Raw genomic sequence first — 25,837 nt, 5'->3', positions numbered from 1 at the left:
TGTGTGCGTGCGTGTGTAAGAAAGAGAGGGAAAGAGAGAGAGAGAAAGTACGTAAAACCAGCTAACTGTTAGCTACCGTAGCTCAGGCGTCGGTCTCCCGTCAGGTAAAAGCTGCCGTTTATTCCTCAAATGTAGTTCATGAAGTTGTCTCCGGTACAGTTATCCATCACTGCAGTTGAATTAGCTGCTAAACTGCTGGACGCTAAAACTGAGGGGGCGTCTGTTTGTTTACAATTCACAAAAGCAACGTGAACGTACGTGCTGCTCAGACTATGTAGAGTTACGCAATGAGGCAGGCAGGCAGCGTAGCCTCTGTACGGTACTGAAGTTAAACTCACTCACCAATAAAACACGAGCTAAGCCGCGGGCAAAATCCTTATTGAGTTCTTGGCGAAGCGGTTAGCATCGTCGCCTGCGGTGCGGGAGACCCGGGTTCGAAACCAACTCAGGGCAGATCAGGGCAACATAAAATAACGTTGTGATTCGGGGGCCGTTGCTCTCATTGTCATCAGTGCTTGCAGCTTTGAAATGTCCCGTTTTTGTTTTGTTTTTGTTTTCTGCGGGCATTGCAGTGTCCTCCAGACAAAATGTTGAATGACCCCCCCTCACTGACCTTTTTTTTTTAGTGGACCCACCCCTCAACAAAGAATATTATGACATGACCCTCCCCCCCCCCCCCCCCCCCCCTTTTCCTCCGGTGGCCCATTCCATAAATAACGAACGGTCCCTAAAGTGAGAAATCAAATTGAGTAGGTAATGAGTACTGAATCATTAGTTACCCTTTTTGTGTACCTTATAGTAACGTGAGACATCAAAAGGACTAGGTAATGAGTACTGAATCATTAGTTACCCTTTTTGTGTACCTTATAGTAAAGTGAGACATTCAAATGAGTAGGTAATGAGTACTGAATCATTACTGAATCATTAGTTACCCTTTTTGTGTACCTTATAGTAAAGTGAGACATCAAAATGAGTAGGTAATGAGTACTGAATCATTACTGAATCATTAGTTACCCTTTTTGTGTACCTTATAGTAAAGTGAGACATCAAAATGACTAGGTAATGAGTACTGAATCATTAGTTACTCTTTTTGTGCACCTTATAGTAAAGTGAGACATCAATATGAGTAGGTAATAAGTACTGAATCATTACCTAGTCATTAGTTACTATTTTTGTGTAAGGTACACAAACATTACAGTAGTTACTGATGAACTAATGAAGAACCAAAATAATCATTTGCCTCTATGTGCACCAAAATAACTTTTGTCTTCACGGGCACCAAAATTAGATTTTACCTGCACAGGTACACCAAAATAACATTTTTTTTATGTCCACACACAAGAAAATATGATAGAATGTAAAAAAAAGAGAGAAAGAAAAGAAAAGAAAAACCTTTGTAGCTTTCTTGTTTTAATAATAGCCTAATAAAAAATAACAAGTGTGTAGCATCCCCAGCTAAATGATGGTCACAAATGATGAAACTGATGGTTCACATTCCTTCATTCCATGGACCGTATTCAGTTGCAGACACACCGTAAGAGCTATGAGAAGAAGAAAATAAAATACAGTTACCTTTCCTTTTACATAAATGAAATTATTTTTAACTGCTTTTATCACATAAACAATCATGTAAGTTGACTCCCTTTTTATCTATTTTAATCAAAAGACAATATCCAAATGGAGTGCTGTATTACCATGAAATAAATATTTTTAACCGTTTGTTTTTAATCCAATAAACTCTTTTTAACCTTACCAGACCTCACATCAAACAGACAAAATACGTCCTGTTGCATTAATAAAACAATCAATGAGTTAGCTTAGCTTACATTGAAGTGAGATGGAGCTAAACTAAGCTAACTAAGCCGAGCTGCTAATGCTAATAGCTACCGCTAACCACAACATGTTCCATACATGAGACTATCAACGGCGACCAAACTCGAGCCGGACATAAATATAGCATGAAAAGGTAACAAAAACAAACCTTGTGCCCCTTATTAGCCAGGTGCTAGGGCGTTTCATGTAAGTTAGGCACACTTTTAGCATTGAAGACACTCTGGCCTTGCAGGCACACTGCCGGTAAAATCCGTAGCACCGAAAGTTTATGAGGTCTCGGCGAGACGCTTTCAAAATAAAAGCACTGAATATAATGTCTGCTTATATAAGAAATAAAGCCCTGACCTTGACTAATGTTCAGAAACTAAATAAATAAACATAAAAACAACAAATGAAGTAATGTTCTTATCATATTAAAGGTCATTTACAAAGTGTCATTTGTCTTTTATTTTGGAAACGAGATCATCATTTCCTGTGCACCTTTACTGTGAGGAGCAGTGAATTCACTTGGCACAAGAGAAGCAATGGACCATGCCACAAGAGCAGAAATGGACCATGCAGGGAAAAGCAAAAGAAGGAAAATCCCATTTCGACGATATCTCGAGGACGAGGGTGTGACCGTACAGTGATATTTTAATGGTATCTGTCTTTTTTTTTTTGGAAGATGTGTAAGATGACTCCTCAAATTTTACTATGCTAACTTTCTCCAAAGTGAATGTAGCCTTCTAAAACCTAGCATAGCATCGATGCTATGGTCGGTTAACAGAATGTAGCATCGATGCTACACTTGCACACGTTGTACAAAACATTAAATAACCTGTTAACTGCATCTGAATCGCGGGATTCTTTGCTTTCCTTGAATGGTGCCTCTATGAAAGTATGCTCAAGTGTTGCATTGATGCTAGCTCGGTTTAGCTCTGCTCTGCTCCCTTACATGACGCATATCGTCCCTTGTTGTCATAGAGGCACCATTCGAAAAATCCAGTGATTCAGATGCTGTTCACAACTCGTCTCTATCATATACGGTTCATAAGTTATTTAATATTTTGTCAAAAATGTGCAACCTCAGCATCAATGCTATGCTCGGTTTAGCTTCTCTTCCAGTGTCACGTGTTGTCGTAGAGTAGGGTTTCTCAACGGGGGCGGTACCGCCCCCCCAGGGGGCGTTCTGAACTTTGTGGAGGGCGCTGGGAGCGTGAGGGCTGAGAGGGGGGCGCTCAGGCAAAAATGGGGGGCGCCACAACTTGGCTTGTACAAAGTTCATTTGAGCTCTACTTTTTAAAATGTAATGGTTTCCCAACTTTTTAAGTGCAAATAACCGACATCAATAACCTACTTTTCAACTGATTTAACCCGCAAATATAACACTCATAGGGCCGGATTTACTAAGATCCCAGATAGCGGGCGCTATATCGTTTGCGACCGCTATAATATTGCGAGTTTGGTTAGTGCACGCAAAACAGGTGATCTACTAAGAGTAACCCGCTAAATGAAAACACGTGCAAACCGCAATATGTAAATGAGGGTTTTGCGCGTCGTAATCGTTTCCGCCATGGAGAGAGTGGACAGAGAGCTGGACGGACGAAGGGACAGAATGATATTTGATCCGATGCATACAATGACAGCATGTGTGTTCATCTCTCTCGCGCTCTGTTTAGATAAATAAACACAAATCGCTACAGGGCCCAACTCGTCATATAGTGACGAACAGGCAGCAGCTGCAGCGACAATCACGCACCTATAATATGTGTGTGTGTGTGTGTGCCGCCCGTGATCCAGTGGATTAATAGAGAGCTCAGGTGGGACACAAGGATCTAAACGCTCTGACCACTGACCGGTTCCAGGGTGCCATTCCGAAGGGCCGCCACTCCGAACGTTTACTTTAATTTGTCGGAATGCCGACCCTTAATTATTTATGGGAAAAGGGTGCCATTACGAACCTGAAAGAAAGGGTGCCATTCCGAACCTGAAAAAATCTTGAATGGTTTAAGGCACGGAGTAAACAAATCTTGTTACGGTGGTAGCGTAGTGGTCAGAGCATCTGATTTTGACGCGGTGGATCAGGGTTCGACTCCCGGGGGAGATACATGCTAACTGAGATTTTATTGGCCCCTACCTAACCTTTTTACTAAACTTAACCAACTCCTTTCTACATTGCCTAAACCTAACCAAAGCACAGAGCAAGGACATTTATTTTCAGCAGGAGTGCCGCGGTTGCATCAGACCATGGATGTAATGCATCAGACTCGCACCTGGGTGAAACTTTGGAGGCGGAGGGGGAGGGGGAGGGGCCGGTCGGGCGCTGTCCCCGCGGCGCGTCGTGTCAAGCCGGGCAGGAAGTCAAACCACGAGAGAATCCGGTCAATTTTCAAAATAAAACACATTCGGAACGGCGGCCCCTCGGGAAGTTCGAAATGACGGACCTTCGGGAATTTTCGGACTGGCAGACCGTCGGAATGGCGGTCCTTCGGAATGGCGGTCGCCCCCCCCACTGACCAGAGGGATCAAACACGGGTGAAGACAGCGGTGACGTGTCTCAGTCCGGGACCGGGACCGAGAGACGGAGCTGAGCAGCCAGGTGAGAGGAGAGGAGAGGAGAGGAGCGCACTGCAGGACAGACGTGCCCCGTGCGTAACGGCGCGTAAAAGACCTTTAACACGGCTGAAAAACTGTTACAGAATTACCCAGACGTGAGGAAATGCAGAGATGTAAGATCACGGGGCTCTGGCAGGTATCAAACCAATAAACGCATACGTTTTCACAAAGTTGTATCAGTTAGTACATGGTTTTCAGACGTGGTAAATAAAGACGCAAAAACAGCCACCGCAATCTCTTCCTGGTTTGGTAAATCACATTGCACGCGCTAAATAAATCTATTTGCATCTACTCCTCCCAGTATTTTGCACGTTCTGGCTGAAACGCCCATATTTACATATTCATCAAGGCAAACACGCTAAATGGATCGCACGTGCTATTCTGCCCGTGTGAGGGACGCAATCCTCGGTGCGTCCGGTTAGTAGATCAGGTTCCACGTGTGTTTGCGCGTGCAATCACGTTTGCACACATTTTAATACACGCAAACCTTTAGTAAATCCGGCCCATAATGCGGGAAATTCCCGCACACGTTTCAAACCAACCATAGTGCGCAGTACAGGAGCGCTGCGTCAGACGGTCTGACTTAAATGACACACACACGTCTTTGTTTGGATAGGCTAGTTTACCTATACTGAATGAAGTTGGATGGATTTTTGTATACCAAGTATACAGCCAAACATTAGTGTAGGCTACAGGATGAAGAGAGAGGATCAGAGCTCCTCTGACAGCCCGTGCCTGCAGGAGCAGGTGCGCTGTCTTTACAGGTGAGGCACACGCACATGTCCGCCCGACTTTACCTGACAGGGTTTTCCTGCCGATCTAAAGTGACTTTTGGCCGCCACCTTAATAGTTACAGCGTGCATGTGGGGTTGTTCAGATTGAATGATGATGCGTCTTGCACAAACCCCCGTTTGATGAGGGAAGCCCCCTCCAAGACGTGTGCATTATAGAAGAGAAACACATCTCTGACTTGTATCATTAGAACAGGTCATGTCCTGTGATTTTCACCCTCCATTTAATAGAAGGGGAACAATATCATAAAGACTGACACTGAGTTTGCGAACTGAAAAAAATAAAAAATAAAAAATTGAGCCGCTGTGTAGTTGCAGCAGGGCCGGATCAATACCCCCAGGGGCCCCTGTCCCCCCTAACATCCACACCCTTAACCATCTGAGGTTGAAGGCCATTTTCTAAATTTTTTCCATTAAATTCACCTTTTTTAAGTACTTGCAAATGTAACAATACCTGGGTCATCAAGTATACCCCAGCAGCCCCGGCATAACCACCCCTGCCTGTAAAGCTAGGTTTCCACCGAATCTTTTTTTTTTCTTTTTCTTTTTTACCGCAACATAGGGTTCACCTCATGATATCGTTTGTATTTTGAGCATTAAAACTTCCATAGTCCATAGTTTTCTTTGTTTGATATGTCAAGAGACTTTTGGTTAAGTGACCATGGATAGCTCCCTTATCATTACCATCATTACAGGCCATTTTTGTTCTAGAGACCTGTAAAAAAATAAATAATTTGGGCCAAATTCTGGAAATTCGAAGTCCGATTTTTGAAAATTTTCAAATCCCTTGTGAAAACACACCTTCAGTCATGAGGACAAGCTGTTTTGGTGCTTGAACTATGTTTACCAGTCTTAGCTTCACAAAAGCAGTGAAATATAAATAAAGTAACAGATTAGTGTAGAAAACAAGTTTTGTAACAAATTGTTTTTTTTGTTGTTGTTTTTTTTTTGGGGGGGGGTGGGGGCAGTCATAGGATCATGGTATGGTCAGGGGGGCGTTTGTTCAAAAAAGGTTGAGAACCACTGTCGTAGAGGCACCTTTCAAGGACCCTCGGAAAGCGGATTTAACCCCCGATTCAGATGCTGTTCACAGCTCGTCTCTATCATAAACGGTTCATAAGTTATTTAATGTTTTGTAAAACATGTGCAAGCGTAGCAACAATGTAACGTTCGGTTAAAGGTGTACAGAAAAGAAAATTGAATTTGAGCCCACTCTGGATCATAAAATTAATGTAATAACTCATCTTTCAGACGATGTAGGTCAAACTTTGTGCAAAATTCTATTTTTGAGTAAATCCGGGATGAAAGTGTGTATTTTTTTTTCCGCATTAGACAATGCAGGCGCACGGATTATACGTCAGCCTGTACACGATTCATCAGCCACTGATATTGGATCCGTAATCCGTCATTCAAACGTCTGAGACACGCACACACACACCAAGCTCGGTCTCGCCCCAAGCTTTGAATATCCCACCCGCTCGATAACGACCAATCAAATTCGTTTTCCTTACTCGGGTAAACTCGTGTTGCAGCTCGTGACAACTCGGCGCGACAAACAGGACAAACGGCCATTTCTGTACACCTTTAACCAAACTACGGTCGGTTTTAGAGAGCTAAATTCACTTTGGACAAAGTTATCTTACAGTAAATTTGAGGAGCAATCTTACCGAATTTGTATATATTAAAAAAAAGAGAGAGATACCATTAAAATGTACTTATACTGTACGGTCACATCCTCATCCTCGAGATATAGAACGTCTCTGATATAAAGGTAAAGGTAAAGGTACTTTATTGGTCACATATACAGCTAGTACAGTGAAATTCTTTCTCTGCATTTAACCCATCCCTGAGGAGCAGTGGGCAGCCACGGTGCAGCGCCCGGGGACCAACTCCAGATTATGAGCCAGTGCCTTTGGTCAGGGGCACTGACTGGAGGATTAACCTAGCCGACATATTTTTAGTGGTGGGAGGAAACCCACGCAGACACGGGGAGAACATGCAAACTCCACACAGAAAGGACCTGGGCGGCCGGGGATTCGAACCCAGGACCTTCTTGCTGTGAGGCAACAGTGCTAACCACTGTGCCGCTGTGCCGCTGTGCCGAGATGGGAGCTTCTGCTCTTCCTTGCTCTGTCCATTATTTCTCTCATCGTCGTCAAATGAATTCACTGCTCCTCACAGTAAAGCTGCACAGGTGAGCCACCGGAATTGAAGATCTTGTTTCCAAAATAAAAGACAAATGACTTTTTTTTTTTAAGCAAGTAAGCTACAAAGGTTTTTGTTGTTGTTGTTGTTGTTGTTGTTGTTGTTTTACATTCTATGTCATTTTGGTGCACATGGAGGCAAATGATTATTTTGGTTCCTCATTAGTTCATCAGTAACTACTGTAATGTGTGTACCTTACACAATGTAATGTGTGTACCTTACACAAAAATAGTAACTAATGATTCAGTAATGATTCAGTACTTATTACCTACTCATTTTGATGTCTCACTTTACTATAAGGTACACAAAAAGGGTAACTAATGATTCAGTAATGATTCAGTACTCATTACCTAGTCATTTTGATGTCTCACTTTATTATAAGGTACACAAAAAGGGTAACTAATGATTCAGTAATGATTCAGTACTCATTACCTAGTCATTTTGATGTCTCACTTTACTATAAGGTACACAAAAAGGGTAACTAATGATTCAGTACTCATTACCTAGTCATTTTGATGTCTCACTTTACTATAAGGTACACAAAAAGGGTAACTAATGATTCAGTACTCATTACCTAGTCATTTTGATGTCTCACTTTACTATAAGGTACACAAAAAGGGTAACTAATGATTCAGTACTCATTACCTACTCATTTTGATTTCTCACTTTACTATAAGTAAAGTTTAATAGTGAGTTCCTCATTCATTCCAAATTTGTTTCATAGTAAATAACTACTCTAAATTTTGTGCACCTCAAACAACTTTACTGTGAACCACGGTGTGATCAGTATACAGTACTACACAGCCCCATGATACATTAATTTAGCCTACCAAACATGTGACAAACTATCATATTTATTTCGAAGGCAACATGGATGGTCATATTGATGTGTATGTGGTCTGAAATTAATGAATAAAATCTTCTAAAGAATCCTGCTGTCTGTGATTTTTTTAAGGAACTACTAATGTAAAGATGAAGCTGAAGAAATGAAAAACCACTCATTATGTGTCACTTTAGGTCATAAAGGTTAACTACTGGACATGTTATTGAGTAATGATTCTGTACTGATGAAGTAACTAATCATCAAGTTGTGATTAACTTTCTATGAAATTTGATCATGAGTTAATTAAGAACTGATCATTAATAGTTCCTCATTAGTTCCTCATTAACTACTCCTCTGAAATTTGATCAGGGGTTCCTGAAGAACTGACCATTAACTAATAGTTAGTTAATCATTAGTTCCTCAGTAACTACTCTAATTTTGTGTATCTCATTTCCCTAACTAACTACTCATTAGTTCCTCAGTAACTACTCCTCTGAAATTTGATCAGGGATTCCTGAAGAACTGACCATTAACTAATAGTTAATTAATCAGTAGTTCCCCAGTAACTACTGTAATTTTGTGTACCTTAGTTCCTCAGTAACTACTCTAATTTTGTGTAGCTCAATTCCTCACAAACTACTCATTAATTCCTCATTAGTTACTCATTAACTACTCTAATTTTGTGTACCTTATTGTAAAGTGTTACCCATTTGTTTGTTTACTGCTGTATTGTAAATGTTATAAACTACCTAAACTAACTAGTTTTATATGTATATAACGGTGTATATTTAGGTAGGGTTATCTGTAGAGAAGAACAGGGCTGAAATAGGATACAGAGATGGGTAAATGTTCAGCATTTTATTTTTCCCTTTCCTGACCTCTCATACTCATTTCCAAAAGATGATATACTGATTTCCATAGGGTTTATTTAGTGTTATAGCTTTTATTATTGTTATTTTATTATTTATCTATTTATTATTTGTAAGGTTTTCTTTATATGCTGTGTTGTAGGCTAGGAAGCCAGAGAATTACAATTTAGTGCCCACATTTGAATTCACTATTTATCATGTGCATGTGAACACTAACCTGAACAATCTCTAATTTTTATATATATATTATTGTCATGTGTATACACAGGTATGAGGATAATGGACCCTACACTGAGGCCTACCCAGAGAGGGCATGGGAGGAGGAGACAGATGAGGTCCAGGGCCCGTATTCCTAAAGATTCTAAGAATCCTCTCAGAGAGCTCCTAACTTAACCTAAAAATTCCTAGCAAGGAGTCTTAGCTTAGGAGTGATTCCAGAACACTCTCAGAGAACTCTGAGCAAGGAGTGGACAGAAACTCCTATCTTAGTGAGGAGGTGTGGTTGACCCCCGTTGCTAGGTATGAGTCATCATTTCAAACGCTGTGATTGGTTGATCCTAAAAGTTAGATAAAGAGCACCCGCCCCATGTGTTGAGGCTATAGTCCTCACTGCAGGTGGCCCCGGTTCGAATCCCTAGTGGAGCAGTCCTATCCTGCATGTCTTTCTGCCTCCCATTTCCTGTCTCTCTCTCTCAACTGTTCTGTCAATTAAAGGCCAAAATGCCCAAAAAATATACTTTTGGTGATAATGGGCAAAGGATAGACCCTCAAATCGATAAATTTAACCATAAAATCCAATCTTATGAAGACTGTGTAATTGTAAAAATTATTTCACATAAAAGAAAATATCTGTTAAATGAATAGTAAGCTATACTTTAAAATTATCCTACAAAATGTGTGAAAACTTGCACAGTATTCACATAGTGAAACTTAGATTTATTTGCTTATATTAATTACCATGCTGGTAATTTTTGCACTTTCAACTTTCCAACTCAATTTGGTATTAACAAGGGTAAAATGGCTCAGCTTTAATCAGTGTCTGTGATTGCTGACCGGCCTATAAGAATCAGTGTTGGTTGGCTTTGAAATCTACCACAAACCAGTGAACAGCAATGGAGAAGAAAAGAACAAGGAAATCCAACTGGACAGAGGAACAGGAACAATCTGTAGCGTTTCATTAATTCACTGTCATCCAGTGTTTGGAGAATATCTGTCCTGCCCATGGATGTATTATATTAACTGGATACCGGACCGGAAAATGGCCGCCGTTCATTTCAATGGAAGTTGCTCGCCTGGCGCATACGCCGAAAAAGTTTCTGACTTCCGGGTTTACTTCCGTGTTATGCGGCCCATAGAGCATGCGCAGTTGAGTCACCCCCCATAATGCTCTGCGGTCTCCCATCATGCCCTGGGGCAATGAGAACAAGCAACCGCCGTTCTAGTTTTGGCGCTGCGCGTTCATGTATGTGTTACTTGTGGATTTAAGGAATGAGTATTAAGACTTTTACAGGACTCACACGGACTTTAAAACAAAGATAATGATTTAAAAAGTAAGACGGCCGATCGTAGGTTTACTACGGTCGTTTATATGATCGTTAAATCGTTTTGACAGTTAATTAATATACACTGAAAACGAGTTAGTCCGAACCTGTAAGCTTAAATCACAATGGAAAATAAATCATAATTAACTGTATTTTTGTTAAACATGACAGAGATGACCCCAGAACACCTCAAATAATGTAATGAGGCTTTACTCTTACCTTTTTTATATTGAAGAGTATATTTAACTTGCTGCACAGTTCACCAGTTGTATCTACAGGACGTTGGTGGAGGTATTATAAACTTAGTCACACGTGTTTTGTTTTTATCAACCACAGCTGTGATTAAAGAAAATTAGAGCTCTTTGGCAAATGCATCTTCCTTTTAATAATTGTCTGTACTGGCTGTGTTCATAGTTTCATCATCATCATTAAGCCTTCAGGTGGATGAGGCTCTTTGTAATTCCACAGTTTAACCTTACAATATTTCCACAACACGCAGAATATCAGTGTCCACTAATACAGCTGTTACAGAACCAGACATTTTAATTAAACACGAATGCCCCAGACACAGTTGCAGATGTTGGATTTGGTAGAAGAAGAAAAAAGTCACAAGCATGTTTGTTTTTTTCCTAACAATTTAATAACATGATTATGAGTTTAAGTGATCATTTAGCATACTGACATTGAACAAACACACACTGACGACGGTGAGGAGGGTGAGGAGGAGGAGGAGGAGGAGGAGGAGGAGGAGGACGTCCACGGTTCTTCCTCCGGCCCCGGTGAAGACGGGGAGCAGCTGCACCGTCAGGACACACACACGACACACACCGACCATGGAGGAGTCTGGACAAGTCTCGGTTTACATTTTACCACCGTGGCATTAATTAAACCGTAAAATAAATTAACGTGAACGGAGCAACAGGTGTAGAACATCAGCCGCGATGAGACACTGTTGACAAACACATACAACATAAATGACTTATCAAGCTAAAATTACTGAAAAATATGGGTTTTACAGGGAAAGTAATGTAAAACAGTCCGGTTTCACGTCAGTAAATGCAGTCACTACGAGGCAATCTCATCAATTAAAACGTTACGTTTAAGAATACGAGTTGACGAGAGGCTAATAACAGACATTAAATATCATAAAGTTAAATTAACTCGATGTGACCAAACAAAAACTCACCTTTGAGCCGTGTTTTCCACTTTTCTGAGTGATTTTAGCGCCGGACAGCGTCTCATTAGTTTCAGGCATCCTCGGTCCCGAGACACACACGACCGCGCACTGCGAGTGCACGGACACAGCCGTGACGTCACGGCCAGAAATGAGACTTTTCTGTGGCTTTTCTGGCCGTTAGAAAACATTTTGACGGATAAAAAGTCCATGACTTAAAAATATAGAATACAAAGATTAGTAATTAACGGAGGTTACAGCTGGAGGTGTCCTGTGAACAGTTTTACAGGCTTCTCTTTTACTATTGCGGTCTATGGGAAAAATCCTTTCTGGGCCGCATGGGATTTTTTGTTGCAGTACCACGGGTGGCCACTGGGAAAAATCGGCGTGCCTGCTGAGAGGATTACAGGGGGGCTGGTCCTGCCTCTTCTGTCCACCATTTTGTCCTCTGCTTAGGGAACTCCTAAGCCACTTAAAAGTCCTCTTCCCTACTCTTAACAGATTCCACCTTAGGAGCTCTCTTAAGAGCTAGGATTCTTTAGGAATAGCTTTTATCTTTACTAGGATCTACTCTTAACTTTTAGGAGAAATTCTAAGAAAACATCATGATTCTAAGAATTTTCTTAGAATTTGGCCACTAGGAGCAACTCTTTGCACTAAGAATCTTTAGGAATATGGCCCCAGGTTTTTTAATAGTTATGAACAGTTATTTTCACTCAGACTTTTATGGATGCTTAATGAGACACTCAACTTTGATATAATATAAGCATTTTTGATATTACAAGCCAGGTTTCCACAGGCTTTAAGAAAAAGATTCAATTAGCATTTGCTAAATATGCCGAAAATTTATGCGGGTTTGTGGGAAATGGCCATTTCACTATGTATCATTTCACTATGTACTCACTATGTATCTGAGAAATATATGTGTGTGTGATTTGCTTATAATACATGTCACTGACTTATACAAGAAAAATGTACACTGTGTTCTGGTGAAGCCTGCTTCTTAGGAGAAGTTCATATAAGGACAGCATCAGTTAAGATTGTGTAAGACCACAGCAGATACAACGCAGAGGTTTCCTGTGCAGGTGTGAGATATCAACCTTTAGCTGAACACAACTCCCTAATAGGGAGTAGGATGAGTAACTCCTAAACAGGGTATGGTACGGAGAGGAACCAAGGCGGTGAGTGATGATAGAGAAAGAGTATAAGAAATAGTGAAAGGGTCGAGCTTTTTCAGAACACAGGGCGCTCGGCTCAAGACACAGATCTTCTGTATTGTGTTCTCCAAAGATCTTTGCTTAATAAATGCTGATGATATATCAACTCTAATTCTCTCGTGCAACTGGTTCTTTCCTTGCATCAAACCAACCGCGGGGAAGTCAGAGAACGACTTCAACAATTTGGGGGCTTTCGTCCGGGATGCAAGGAGGGGGACGAAAATCCGGCAAAACAGGATCAAGCACCAACAACACCGCAACCAGGGTCGACCCAAATAAATAAGGTAAGCAGAAACCTGTTTTAACGAATTCTGCACATTGGGCATTTCAAATTGCTTTGGTTGCAGTGTTGGAGTGTGAGATCAGTAAAAAGCCGAGAGAATAAGAGTAATACATAGGTTGAAAGAAAAAGTAAGAATTTAAAGGACAAATAGTGTCGGTTTAGAGCCCCGTGGAGGGAAGAGCCCTCCTAAAAGCAACCACTAAAAGTCACCCTAGACTGTGGCAAGTCCCACTGTCCTCTGACGAGGGGACAGAGCCTGCGGTAGGCGGCTGGGTGTAGTTAGTCCCGGGGAATTAAGGGTCCCCCAAATTAACAGAAATAAAATAAAATTGTTGTACTGATAATTAATGGTAAGTAGTTTTATATGTCGTATGAAAAGTGTTGACAAGATCATTTTTTCTCTGCATGAGACATCGTGGCACGGAGGACAACAGAGAGAGACAGAGAAAAAAGAAACTCAACACCACGGTAAGAACACCACACCAAGGGAGATAAAAGGGAGGGGTTGCCTCAGTGTCAATAGATCTTGGTGCGGAACAGTGTTTAGACAGAGTCAACAGCTGTGGAAACCTAGCGGTGATAACGTAAACAGCTGGCTGCGGAAACCTCACGGTGTCAACGCAAGCGGCAGACTCTTGTCTTTGGATCAGTTGCCAGGGACGTATGTGCCATACTAACTGATCAGCTGTGCCTACCGCCCCAAAGATCACTGGGTCAGTTGCTCGGAACGTAAGTGTCATACAAACTGACTGGCTGAGGTGACATTTTAACAATGGATGGGGAATTTGATAGGGAACTAGACGAAGGGGGGTGGGGTACATCGTACACCTGGAAGCCTCTTATGGTTCAAATTCAACTTGTGACTAAAACAGCAGGAGTGGTATCAAAAGAACAAAAGAAAAAGAGGGACGGTATAGAGAAGGAGATTCGCGAAAAACTCGAAGAAGCAATAAGAGAAGAGGGAAAAGACGGCTCCGAGGTAGAACCATTAGGCCGCATTATCTGGGATAGGGAAAATAAATACAAAGAAGAGAGAGACAAAGCCAGGCAGGAAGAAGAAAAAGCAGGACTAATACAAAAGAACAAACTGCAAAAACAAGCAAAACTGGCAGAGAAAGCTAGAAAGTGGTGGATGGCAGCAGGACTCTGGTGGCAAAGCATCCAGCATTTAACTAAACAGAACAAGAAGGAAGGAGAGATGGAGGAAAAACAGCCACCTCCGTACGCTCCTCCAACCCTCCTACTCACAAAACAGCCGCCTCCGTACGCTCCTCCAACCCTCCCACCCACGCAAGGGAGTAACTCACCAGGCCTGTATCCATTATTAAAGGTACATGGTGGAGAAACATTTGTCAGTAGTTTTCCACAACCTGAAGGGGGGACTCCCACTGCCCCGAACACAGACGGAGAAAAAGGAGCACGAGGTGAGAGCAAAGACAGCCAACCATTTGATGATAGGGAGAAAAGAGAAGGAGGACAGGACCAGGGAACGCTAAAGAAGCTCGAGAAAATATTAGAGGAGATTGAACAGGAAGAGAAGGTGAGGAATGCGATAGAGAAGGAACAAAAGGAGAGACAGCTGTGACTGAGACAAGAACGGGAAGCCGAGAAGAGTAGTAAGAAAACGAGTGAGATTGAGTTGTTTACACCCAACAATAACAACGCCTCAGGTAGGGGTAAAGTAGGATTCCACATCAGTAACAACGCCTCAGGTACGGGTAACGTAGGATTAAGCATAGATGGAAATTGGGATGGTCATCAACGGGCAACAGAAATAACAGGAAAAGTACAGGGAGAGTGGGTTCAGGATCAGGACTTGGAGCGGCCATGGGAAGGACAGGGTGCGATGGGAGGATTGGGTGAGGAAACAGAAGAAGAGGTAGAAACTGAGGAAGAAGAGGAAGAAACCAAGGAAGAAAAGAGAAGGAGGGAGATAGAAACGGTGAGACGGGCATGGTCATCAGGTCCGCTTAGCTACTCCACGCCCAGGATAGGACATAGTTATAATCTCAGAAGCAAACACGATGAGGGAGAGCGTCTTTTTAATCAGCAACGGAGTAATGGGTACAAACAGGGACATACTTGTGGCCTGAGATACAGACACACAGGCGAAACCAAACAATTGCCTCTTATGGCGGCCGATCATGGAAGAACTAAGTATAGGGCATTTGGACTAGGGGATGTGCAGGCTTTGGTAGACAAGCTGCCTCCAGTATCAGAAGGCGGCGCGTTATGGCTAGGAAAATTAGATAGCCTAACCGCAGGACAAACCTTGGCGTTAGGGCTGGGCGATATGAGAAAAAATCCTATCACGATAATTTTTTTCATATCAGTCGATATCGATATATATCACGATAGGACTCAAGTCACTGTTTTTGTCAAGCCTAAATGTTCCATCATACTCACAAGTGAGATTTGAAGATATCAGAAGGTTATTTCTGATTTAAAAATTTATTTTTCGTCAAAAATTGAACATTTCAGATGTATTGATTAACATATAAAAGCAATGAGTAGCCTAATAACAGTTTCAGATAAATAAAACTGGTATTATATACAGATAGTTTCAACCAAATAATTTGATTGGACAAGAGACATACATGAGTGCTGATATACAGTACAACAGCACTGGGTCTTTTTACAGACATTATCACTCCGCTGTTCAGGCGTTCTTTAACATTACATCAGACAGGAGTTAGGTCAGACTAGAGCCAGGCTCCCCATACAGGAGCTGCTCCATCTCTCGGGGGGCGACCGCCATTCCGAAGGACCGCCATTCCGACGGTCTGCCAGTCCGAAAATTCCCGAAGGTCCGTCATTTCGAACTTCCCGAGGGGCCGCCGTTCCGAATGTGTTTTATTTTGAAAATTGACCGGATTCTCTCGTGGTTTGACTTCCTGCCCGGCTTGACACGACGCGCCGCGGGGACAGCGCCCGACCGGCCCCTCCCCCTCCAAAGTTTCACCCAGGTGCGAGTCTGATGCATTACATCCATGGTCTGATGCAGCCGCGGCACTCCTGCTGAAAATAAATGTCCTTGCTCTGTGCTTTGGTTAGGTTTAGGCAATGTAGAAAGGAGTTGGTTAAGTTTAGTAAAAAGGTTAGGTAGAGGCCAATAAAATCGCAGTTAATATGTATCTCCCCCGGGAGTCGAACCCTGATCCACCGCGTTAAAAGCAGATGCTTTCACCACTACGCTACCACCGCAATTAAGCTTGTTTACTCTGTGCCTTAAACCATTCAAGATTTCTTTGAATGGAGCCTCATCAATTTTCAAAATAAAACACATTCGGAACGGCGGCCCCTCGGGAAGTTCGAAATGACGGACCTTCGGGAATTTTCGGACTGGCAGACCGTCGGAATGGCGGTCCTTCGGAATGGCGGTCGCCCCCCGAGAGATGGAGCAGCTCCTGTATGGGGAGCCTGGCTCTAGTCTGAAAAAATGGAGGAGAACGAGTGACCGCGAAAAGACGTGGTACGTCATGTTTACATTAACCCAGATTGATTGAACTCTAATACAGTAGGTGTAAACAACCCTAAACTTTAACCACGGAGACAGCAGGCAGTCGGAGCGGCTCGCCGTCACACATCAAAGGGAGCACAGTCACGGCGTGGCCGCTCTGCTGCTGCTGCTGCTGCCGCCGCCGCTGCTGCTCCTCACACCAGAGCGACACGGTTCAGCTGTGCCGACCTAAACACTGGCCACTTGCGAAGCAAGCGCTAACCGTGGCGATTTCTCTTCCTATTTCTTATACAGCCGGGTTTAGGCTGAGAATGATCGCTAATTAGACGGGCCACGTCAGGACCGAGCGGTCGCGCCCACAACCCTGGTCATCGGGGACTCGATTGTGAGGCACGTCCGCATGAGGGGGGCGTTCACCATGGCGTTTCCCGGAGCCACCGTTGCGGACATCACCGGGAAAATTCCGGACATCCTGAGCTCCCATCCGCAGGCAAGAAGGATTATCATCCACGCAGGGGCAAACGACATCGCCAGGCAACAGTCCGAACTTTTAAAACAAGATTTTATCCACCTTTTTAACTCCGTCTCACAGTCCCAGGTGACTGTTTTTATCTCCGGCCCCACCCCCACCTGCGGCAGAGGGATCGGCAGCTTCAGCAGGCTGCTCAGCCTCAACACCTGGCTCTCCTCTGTCTGCAGCTCACACCAGGTAGGCTTCGTTAATAACTTTGACATTTTCTGGGAGAGGCGACATCTTTTTGGGTCGGACGGGCTCCACCTGAACAGGGCAGGTGCCCGCATGCTGGCTGCTAACCTGGCATACGGCACACAGCATGCCAATCAGCCCAAACCCGCACCAGCTGCTCTGTCCCCCTCCGATTGATGTCCCCCTGGTCCATGCTCCTACGCATTCAGTTCCACCTTCCACCATACACTCAATACCGGACTTGGACCTCTGCACATCAACACTTCACCCATTCCCGTTATCATTACACACCATCACCACATCAGACACTACCACACCCACTCTGTGAACTTTCACAATCTCAGATCACTCACACAACAATCCACCTCTCCCATCAACAAGCCACCTGTCACCATCAACATGGCACTTTTTAATGTTCGCTCTCTTTTAAACAAGACCTTTTTAATGAATGATGTGATTTTAGATAACAAGTTAGACTGTCTTCTTTTAACCGAGACATGGCTTGGCACTGACGCACCTGCTGTTCTCACTGAGGCTTCCCCACCAAATTATAATTTTTTATTCTCTACTAGAGAGGGTAGAAGAGGAGGAGGCACGGCATCAATCATAGACAATTCACTTAACTCAAATGGAGTGTTTTTTAACAGTTATGCATCATTTGAATACCATGCCTTTACTTTTAGCAGTCCTCCAATTATTTGTCTTACTGTATACAGACCACCCCATTACTCGAGCTCTTTTATCAGTGAATTTTCAGAGCTTTTATCTATTATTCACACCTCTTTTAGCAGGATTTTAATAACTGGTGATTTTAATTTACACGTTGACGACACCTCGGATCCAATATCCAGAGAGTTTTTAAATCTTTTAAGTTGTCTTGATTTTAAGCAGCACGTCGCACAGCCGACTCACAACAGAGGACACACCCTGGACCTGGTCATAACCCATGGCCTGTCCATCGGTGTGTCCTCTGTTGTCGACCTGGCTGTGTCTGACCATTACTGTGTGTTTTTTAGCATCACCAGTTTTAACCGAGAGGAGGCCCCAGTGAGAACAGTGAGGAGGCGCTATCTTACTTCTGAAGTGGCTGCAAATTTTATGGAGATTTTACAGAGCACTCCTGCTGAAATTTTACCTGCACCTTGTGATTTTATCGTTGATAATTTTAACAGTAGACTGAAGTCAACTCTGGACTCAGTAGCTCCACTTTTAACTAAAACAGTAAAAAGAAAACCAACACCCCCGTGGAGAAAAAACAATGAAATCAATGAACTGAAAAGAAAATGCAGGAGTGCCGAGAGAAGATGGAGGAAAAGTAAACTGATAATTCATTACGAGATTTTATGTCAACAACTCAAAACTTACAATAATGCAGTCAAAAAGGCACGAATTTCCCATTTCTCACAACTCATCACCATCAATAAAAACAACCCCCGGTTCCTCTTCTCCACTTTTAATGTTTTAACAGGTGCTAATTCTAATAACGTTTTTAAGGCACCAACAGATGATCTTTGTGAGAACTTTGCAGACCACTTCAGAACCAAAATCAAGGACATCAGATCCTGCCTTTTATCCCATCAGGTTTTATCTGTTGACACTGAACTGTTGTCCTTGCCTGAGGAAACACTGGAGAGTTTTGCCCTGGTTGATGCAAGGACGCTTGGTCGAGTTTTCTCCCAAGTAAACCCAACAACCTGCCTTTTAGATCCCATTCCCACATCACTCTTAAAATCATTTTATGGATTCTTTGAGGAACAGTTTTTAAACATCATGAATTGCTCTCTTCAGACGGGTGTCTTCCCCACCGCCTTTAAAACGGCGGTGGTGAAGCCCCTTCTGAAGAAGAGCAATTTAGATCCAAGTATTTTTAATAACTACCGACCTGTATCCAACTTACCATTTTTAAGTAAAGTTTTAGAAAAACTGGTTTTTAACCAAGTTAATGACTTTTTAAACAGAAAGAACATTTCAGAAAAGCATCAGTCTGGTTTTAGGAAATACCACAGTACCGAGACAGCACTTTTAAAGATTTTAAACGACATCAGGTGGAATTTAGATAATAAAAAGCTCACAGTGTTGGTTCTACTGGATCTAAGCGCTGCTTTTGATACAGTAGACCATCACATTTTATTAAATAGGCTTAGACACCTGGTGGGCCTCTCTGGTACTGTTTTTAACTGGTTTTGTTCTTATCTCACAGACCGATGCTTTTATGTAAGTATGGATACATGTTCCTCGGAAATCCATGAAATTGGATGTGGGGTTCCCCAAGGGTCAATTTTAGGTCCACTTCTTTTTAATCTGTACATGCTGCCCCTTGGGGACGTCATCAGGAGGCACGGCATCAGCTTCCATAGTTATGCTGACGATACGCAACTGTACATCGCCGTGTCTCCTGATGACACAGGGCCAATTGATGCCCTTTTTAACTGCATTTTAGACATCAAGTCATGGATGGCAGTGAATTTCCTACAGCTCAACCAGGACAAAACTGAGGTTTTAGTCATTGGTCCTGAAGGCCAGAGAGAGAAACTTTTACCAAAACTACAGGATCTTAAACCAACACAGTCAGTAAAAAATCTGGGCGTGATTTTTGACTCTGAGCTGAATTTTCTTCCACATATCAAAAATATGACAAAAATAGGTTTTTATCATCTTAAAAACATAGCCAGAGTCCGCCCGTTTCTCTCTCAGGCCAGTACGGAGGTGCTGATGCATGCTTTTATCACCTGTCGATTAGATTATTGCAATGCCCTGCTCTCTGGTCTTCCCAAAAAGAGTATTTTTAATCTCCAATTACTACAGAACTCAGCCGCACGAGTGCTGACGAGGACCAGAGGGCGGGAGCATATTACACCAGTTTTAGAGTCGCTGCATTGGCTCCCCGTACGCTTCAGGATCGATTTTAAGGTTCTTTTACTAGTTTTTAAATGTCTTAACGGCCTTGCGCCCTCTTATTTATCTGACCTGCTTTTACCATATCAACCCTCGCGGACCCTGAGGTCCTCCGGCACCGGCCTTTTATCCATACCAAAACCCAGAACCAAAACCCATGGTGAGGCGGCATTTAGCTATTATGGCCCCCACCTGTGGAACAGCCTGCCGGAGAGCCTCAGGGCCGCAGAGACAGTTGATATTTTTAAGGGAAGGTTAAAAACACACCTTTTTAGTCAGGCTTTTAACTAGATTTTAAATTCTTCTCATGGTTCTATCTTATTTTATGTTTCTGCTTCTATCTGGCTTTTAAAGTTGTTATTAACCTTAAATAATTTTACTTGTTTTACTTATTTTATTTATTATCTTACATATTTTTATTTATTTATTTGTTTATTTACTTTTTATCCTTTTTAAACTGTTTACCCTGTTAACTTATTTTTTCAGGGTTTTTATCCTATCTTATGTTTTTAGTTTTTAACTCCAGTGTTTCCTCAGGGGGGTCTTCCACACTGGGAGCTGTGTCTGGGCTGCTGCTGGGGGCGCTGTCCCTGGGTCCCTTCGGCTCGGCTGGCTGTGGTCTGCCGGGGTCGGGGGGCCTGGGCGCTGGTGCCCCCTGTGGCACGGCCTGCGACTCCTCTCAGTGTGGACGGCCCCAAAGATAGCGCTTCCTCAATCCTCAGTGTCATGCCATGTCTCCCTAGCGTCAGTAGTGAGAGAGTGTGTGTGTGTGTGTGTGTGTGTGTGTGTGTGTGTGTGTGTGTGTGTGTGTGTGTGTGTGTGTGTGTGTGTGTGTAGTATGGAGTGTGGGAGGGAGGGGTTTTTACTTGTAATTGTTTTATTTTCTATGTGTGTAAAGCACTTTGTGTTGCATTTTCCATGTATGAAAGGTGCTCTATAAATAAAGATTGATTTGATTTGATTTGATTTGCTTCGCAAGTGGCCAGTGTTTAGGTCGGCACAGCTGAACCGTGTCGCTCTGGTGTGAGGAGCAGCAGCGGCGGCGGCAGCAGCAGCAGCAGCAGAGCGGCCATGCCGTGACTGCGCTCCCTTTGATGTGTGACGGCGAGCCGCTCCGACTGCCTGCTGTCTCCGTGGTTAAAGTTTAGGGTTGTTTACACCTACTGTATTAGAGTTCAATCAATCTGGGTTAATGTAAACATGACGTACCACGTCTTTTCGCGGTCACTCGTTCTCCTCCATTTTTTCTTTCGAGGCAACACTCATTCTCTCTCTCTTTTTTACTGGCGATGCCCCGCTGCTGACGCCAGGCTGCAGCAGCCCAAACATTACCACGTGTTGTTGTGCTGTGTACAGTCTTCCTGTGCTGTGTCAATCTAACCTGGTTGGCTCAGCCAGTGGTTCAGCGCGGCGCAACTCTCGTTTTCATTGGCTGTTTCAAAACATGAATGAATGAAACCTATCGACTTTCTATCGACCACGTTTCATATTGCTATTGAGTAAAGTTATATCGCGATATATATCGTTATCGTTTTATCGCCCAGCCCTACTTGGCGTTGGGAGATTTTAGGGCTGTATAGTAGCAAACAGATGCATGACAGGAGCAGATGTGAGAGACATAGAAGAAGAAGCCCATACAGCTCGCGATTCAGATAATGTGCGGTTTACGTCTGTGAGTACACGAATAAGCAAAGCAATGTGAAGCAAATACCCTCTACCCATGACTGCAGTGGTGCCCAAAATAAAGTGGGACAGTAACCAAAATCCCAGAGATTTTCTAGATAAATGTAAGGACATGTGGATGCGTCACACAGGGACACATCCTGGAAAAGCAGGGCTGCAGAGAGAGTTGTATCGCCAGGCTATCCTGGAGGGGGTGCCAAAACCTGTAAAGGAAGCCATAGCCAACAACCCTGATTTGGCGGGAAGCGAGTCACAGGTGTGGGACAAGCATCTAGTCCACCACCTATCCAGAGCCCAAGATAGAGAAAACCAGGAGGGTGAAAACCTCAAGGAGCTGCAGGCACAATTGCTTAAACTCCAATTAGGCGAGGCGCGACAAAAAGCTACAGAAAAGAAAAAAGAACCTAAGGTCGAGAAAGCCAAGGTAATGTTGGCCTCGGCGAGACCGGAGTTTCCGGATCTCTATCCGCGACCCTCCTGGGAGGCCCGCCCGCACCCACCAAGCGACATGATGATGTACCAAGGGGGTTTCGGATCAGATCAGCCAAGGGGGCGTGGAGGCTTTAGAGGGAGGGGCGGCCGTGGGGACTACCAAGGGGGGCGGGGAGGAGGCGTGTGTTTCTACTGCAGAGAGCCTGGGCACTGGGTCAGAGACTGTCCACATCTACAGGAAGGGTACAGGGGTCGGGGGAGAGGAAACGGTCCTCATTTTGGGGGTCAAAACGGCAGGGGCGGGGGATCACCACGACAGATGCCCCTAACGAACGAACACTCCTGGGACAGCTGGGGATCGTGCAACTCCCAATGACACACCCCACAGAGAGACTCAGGCGGCATCATAACGGCAGATCCGATGCTGCCCGTCAGGGTCGACAAACACATCCTGCCGTTTCTGGTCGACACCGGAGCTACACACTGTAATAAATTTCAGGGTGGTTTAACTTATAAATTTAAGTTCAAAAGCTGCCTTAAAAACATGAGTTAACTCAACTTTGACAAAAGCTTTATTTCAACTAAGGAATGTAAGTTATATAAATTGCTTAATTAATGACCATTTATTGTTTGAACTTGATACTCTGAGTTGAAATTACTTACAATGTTACATTGTACATTAAATAAAACTTACTTTCTCTTGTTAACTTAACTTATGATTATATGTTGTTTCAACTCATGAAGTTCAGTTATACTAGTTATTTAACTCATGATTTTGTACTACTTAAACTTGATGATTTTAGTTCAAACTACTTACTATATTGCATTTTAAGTGACTTTAACTCATGTTTTTAAGGCAGCTTTTGAACTTAAAGTCGCAAATTGAACAAACTAATGTTTTTAAGTGACTTTAACTCGTGTTTTTAAGGCAGCTTTTGAACTTAAAGTTGCAAATTGAACAAACTAATGTCTTTAAATGACTGATTTTGTCTCGACTCACAATGGCAAGTTAACAAGTTTACTAAAGATCACACTGAATAGACTTACAGTTCAAATACATTTATTGAACAGAAATAACAACAATCTTGATGAATTTCTCCAGTCACAATAAAGGGTTATCTTATCAATAAACATTAGAGTGTGTGTGTGGTGTGCATGTGTGTGCGATGGAGAGTGAGTGTGAGGCAACTGAAGTGAGTGAGGGGCTCCAATGCATAGAACAATCAAGAAACAATAAAGACTCATCTTATCAATGCAGGTTACAGAGTGTGTGAGAGTGTAAAGTCAGTGTGTACAGGGTCCCGTTCCATAGAACAACAATCAAAAAAACAAATCTTGCCTGAGATTAATTTCTCCTTTGTGCAATGTCTTTCCGGCTGTGGAGAACAGTCTCTGCAACCACGACGGCAATGTCGAAAATGTTGTGTGGAATGGGCCCTTGTTCACTCCCTTCACAGGCGATCAGCTCAGCTGTATACCCTTCATCGTGCCGTCCAGCATGTCAGTATGCACCTTGAAAAGAAAAGAAATAGAGTAAGACCATTTTCATAATTCAACACACTATATAGAAAAGAGAGAAGGACTGAGACAGGAAGTAAAGGAGGAAGAGAAGGAGGGTGAAGTAGACGAGGGGAAATTAAGTGGGAAGCAGGGATAGTAAAAGGAAATAAAGGAGATTAGGAGGGGGGGTAGACAAGGGGAAATGTAGAAAGAGAGAGCTGAATTAGAAAGGAAGAGAAGGGAGAGGAGGTAGAGAATGAGAGGATGAGAGGGGAAAGAGTGAGACAGTGAGTAAAGGAGGAAAAGGAGAAGAGGGAGAGAAAAGGGTAGAGAATAAGAGGAAGAAGAGAGGAAAGCAGATGAGGATAGGAAGAGAAGGAGATTAGGCGTTAGACAAAAATGCATAAATTCTTACATTACACATCCTGATGACATTGGAAGAATCTTCACCCGAGATAAAGTGTGGCAGGCCAAGAAGAGCAGCCGTCCTTCTCCCATTTGTGTCCTACAAGACAAATAAACATGCAGTAAGATGAAAATGTTAACAAAAATTGTCTCTTTAGTCATCTGCCCTTCAACTTACATTTTTTTCAAGGCCACTCCTGGTCGCTGCTCTGTAAACTGCCAATAGCCCGCACAAGTCCATCCAGTCCTGTAAAAACTTCTCCAGGAGGTCCTCCGGTACGCTGGAATTCTGTCCTAATCTGAGGAGACAGGCACAGACAGGCCACATCCATGTTGAGTGATGAATTATGATAGTTTTTTTGATTGTGTGTGGCAAAACTGCAAAACTTACAGCTCTACTTCATCCAATTGTTGCCTATCTTCTATGGATAGCAGCACCTAAAAAAAAAAAAACACAAAACAACACACACAACATACTTTAGACCAGGGGTTCCCAACCTTTTCATCACCACGGACCGTTCACCAGTGGACAATTTACCAGTAATGACCGTGACCGTTAAGGCGTTTCCACAGGCACTGCAATCACTAATCCACACAAGCTAACAGTTTTTATACTCACGGTAACAAACCTTCAACCCCCCCCCCAACAACATTACAGACCACTGGGAGCTCTATGGCAAGAGAGAGAAAAAAAAAAACTTTAATGGCAGACGCACGCGCTCACAGGCCACGACTAATTACTGACACAGCTAACGTTAGCCTTGGGAAGCCGTACAACTTTTGCTAACTACTACAGAAAATTTAAAAAGTATTATTTTCGGGAGTTTTCGCCACCTTAACTGAATGTGACTGCTGCCTTCAAAAACATTCACCAATCCCAACCTATTCAGTTATCAGCAGGTTTCCCTCGTTTGTGACCGCAGCCTACACCTCTGCTAATGGCGCAGAAAAAAAAGAGAGAGAAAAAAGAGAGAAGCTAACGGCAGACGCATGCGCTTGCGGGCCACGACTAATTACTGACACAGCTAATTAGCCTTGTGAAGCCGTTAACGCGACAAACGTTGCAAACAAAGCACCAGTTTCAAAAAATTTTTTACCGAGCACCATGAACATGCTTCTAAATAATGCCATAAAACTCTTGCTAACTACTACTTAAAGTTTAAAAAGTGTTAGTCACAAGACTATGAAAATGTTTAACCAACATGTCTCCCGCAAATGTTAGAACGCTGAAATTATACTATCCGCAGCCAATTTACATTAATATTGATTTCTTTTTTTAAAAGATAAATGCAACCACTTACCATATCCAGTCGATGCTTGCCTGCTGCTCCCGCCGATTCTCTCCTCTCCTGCCCGTTGAGAAATGAGATCCGAGCAGCCGGTGGCGTCCTGATCTTGCTGATAAAAAGTAGTCCTCCGCCACTT

The sequence above is a fragment of the Trachurus japonicus genome, unplaced genomic scaffold (genome assembly GCF_045865225.1).
Source record: "Trachurus japonicus isolate A0001 unplaced genomic scaffold, Traja_1.0 AP030520.1".
NCBI lineage: Eukaryota > Metazoa > Chordata > Actinopteri > Carangiformes > Carangidae > Trachurus > Trachurus japonicus.
The sequence above is the reverse complement of the archived record's forward strand: the minus strand, read 5'-3'. Positions refer to the sequence as shown.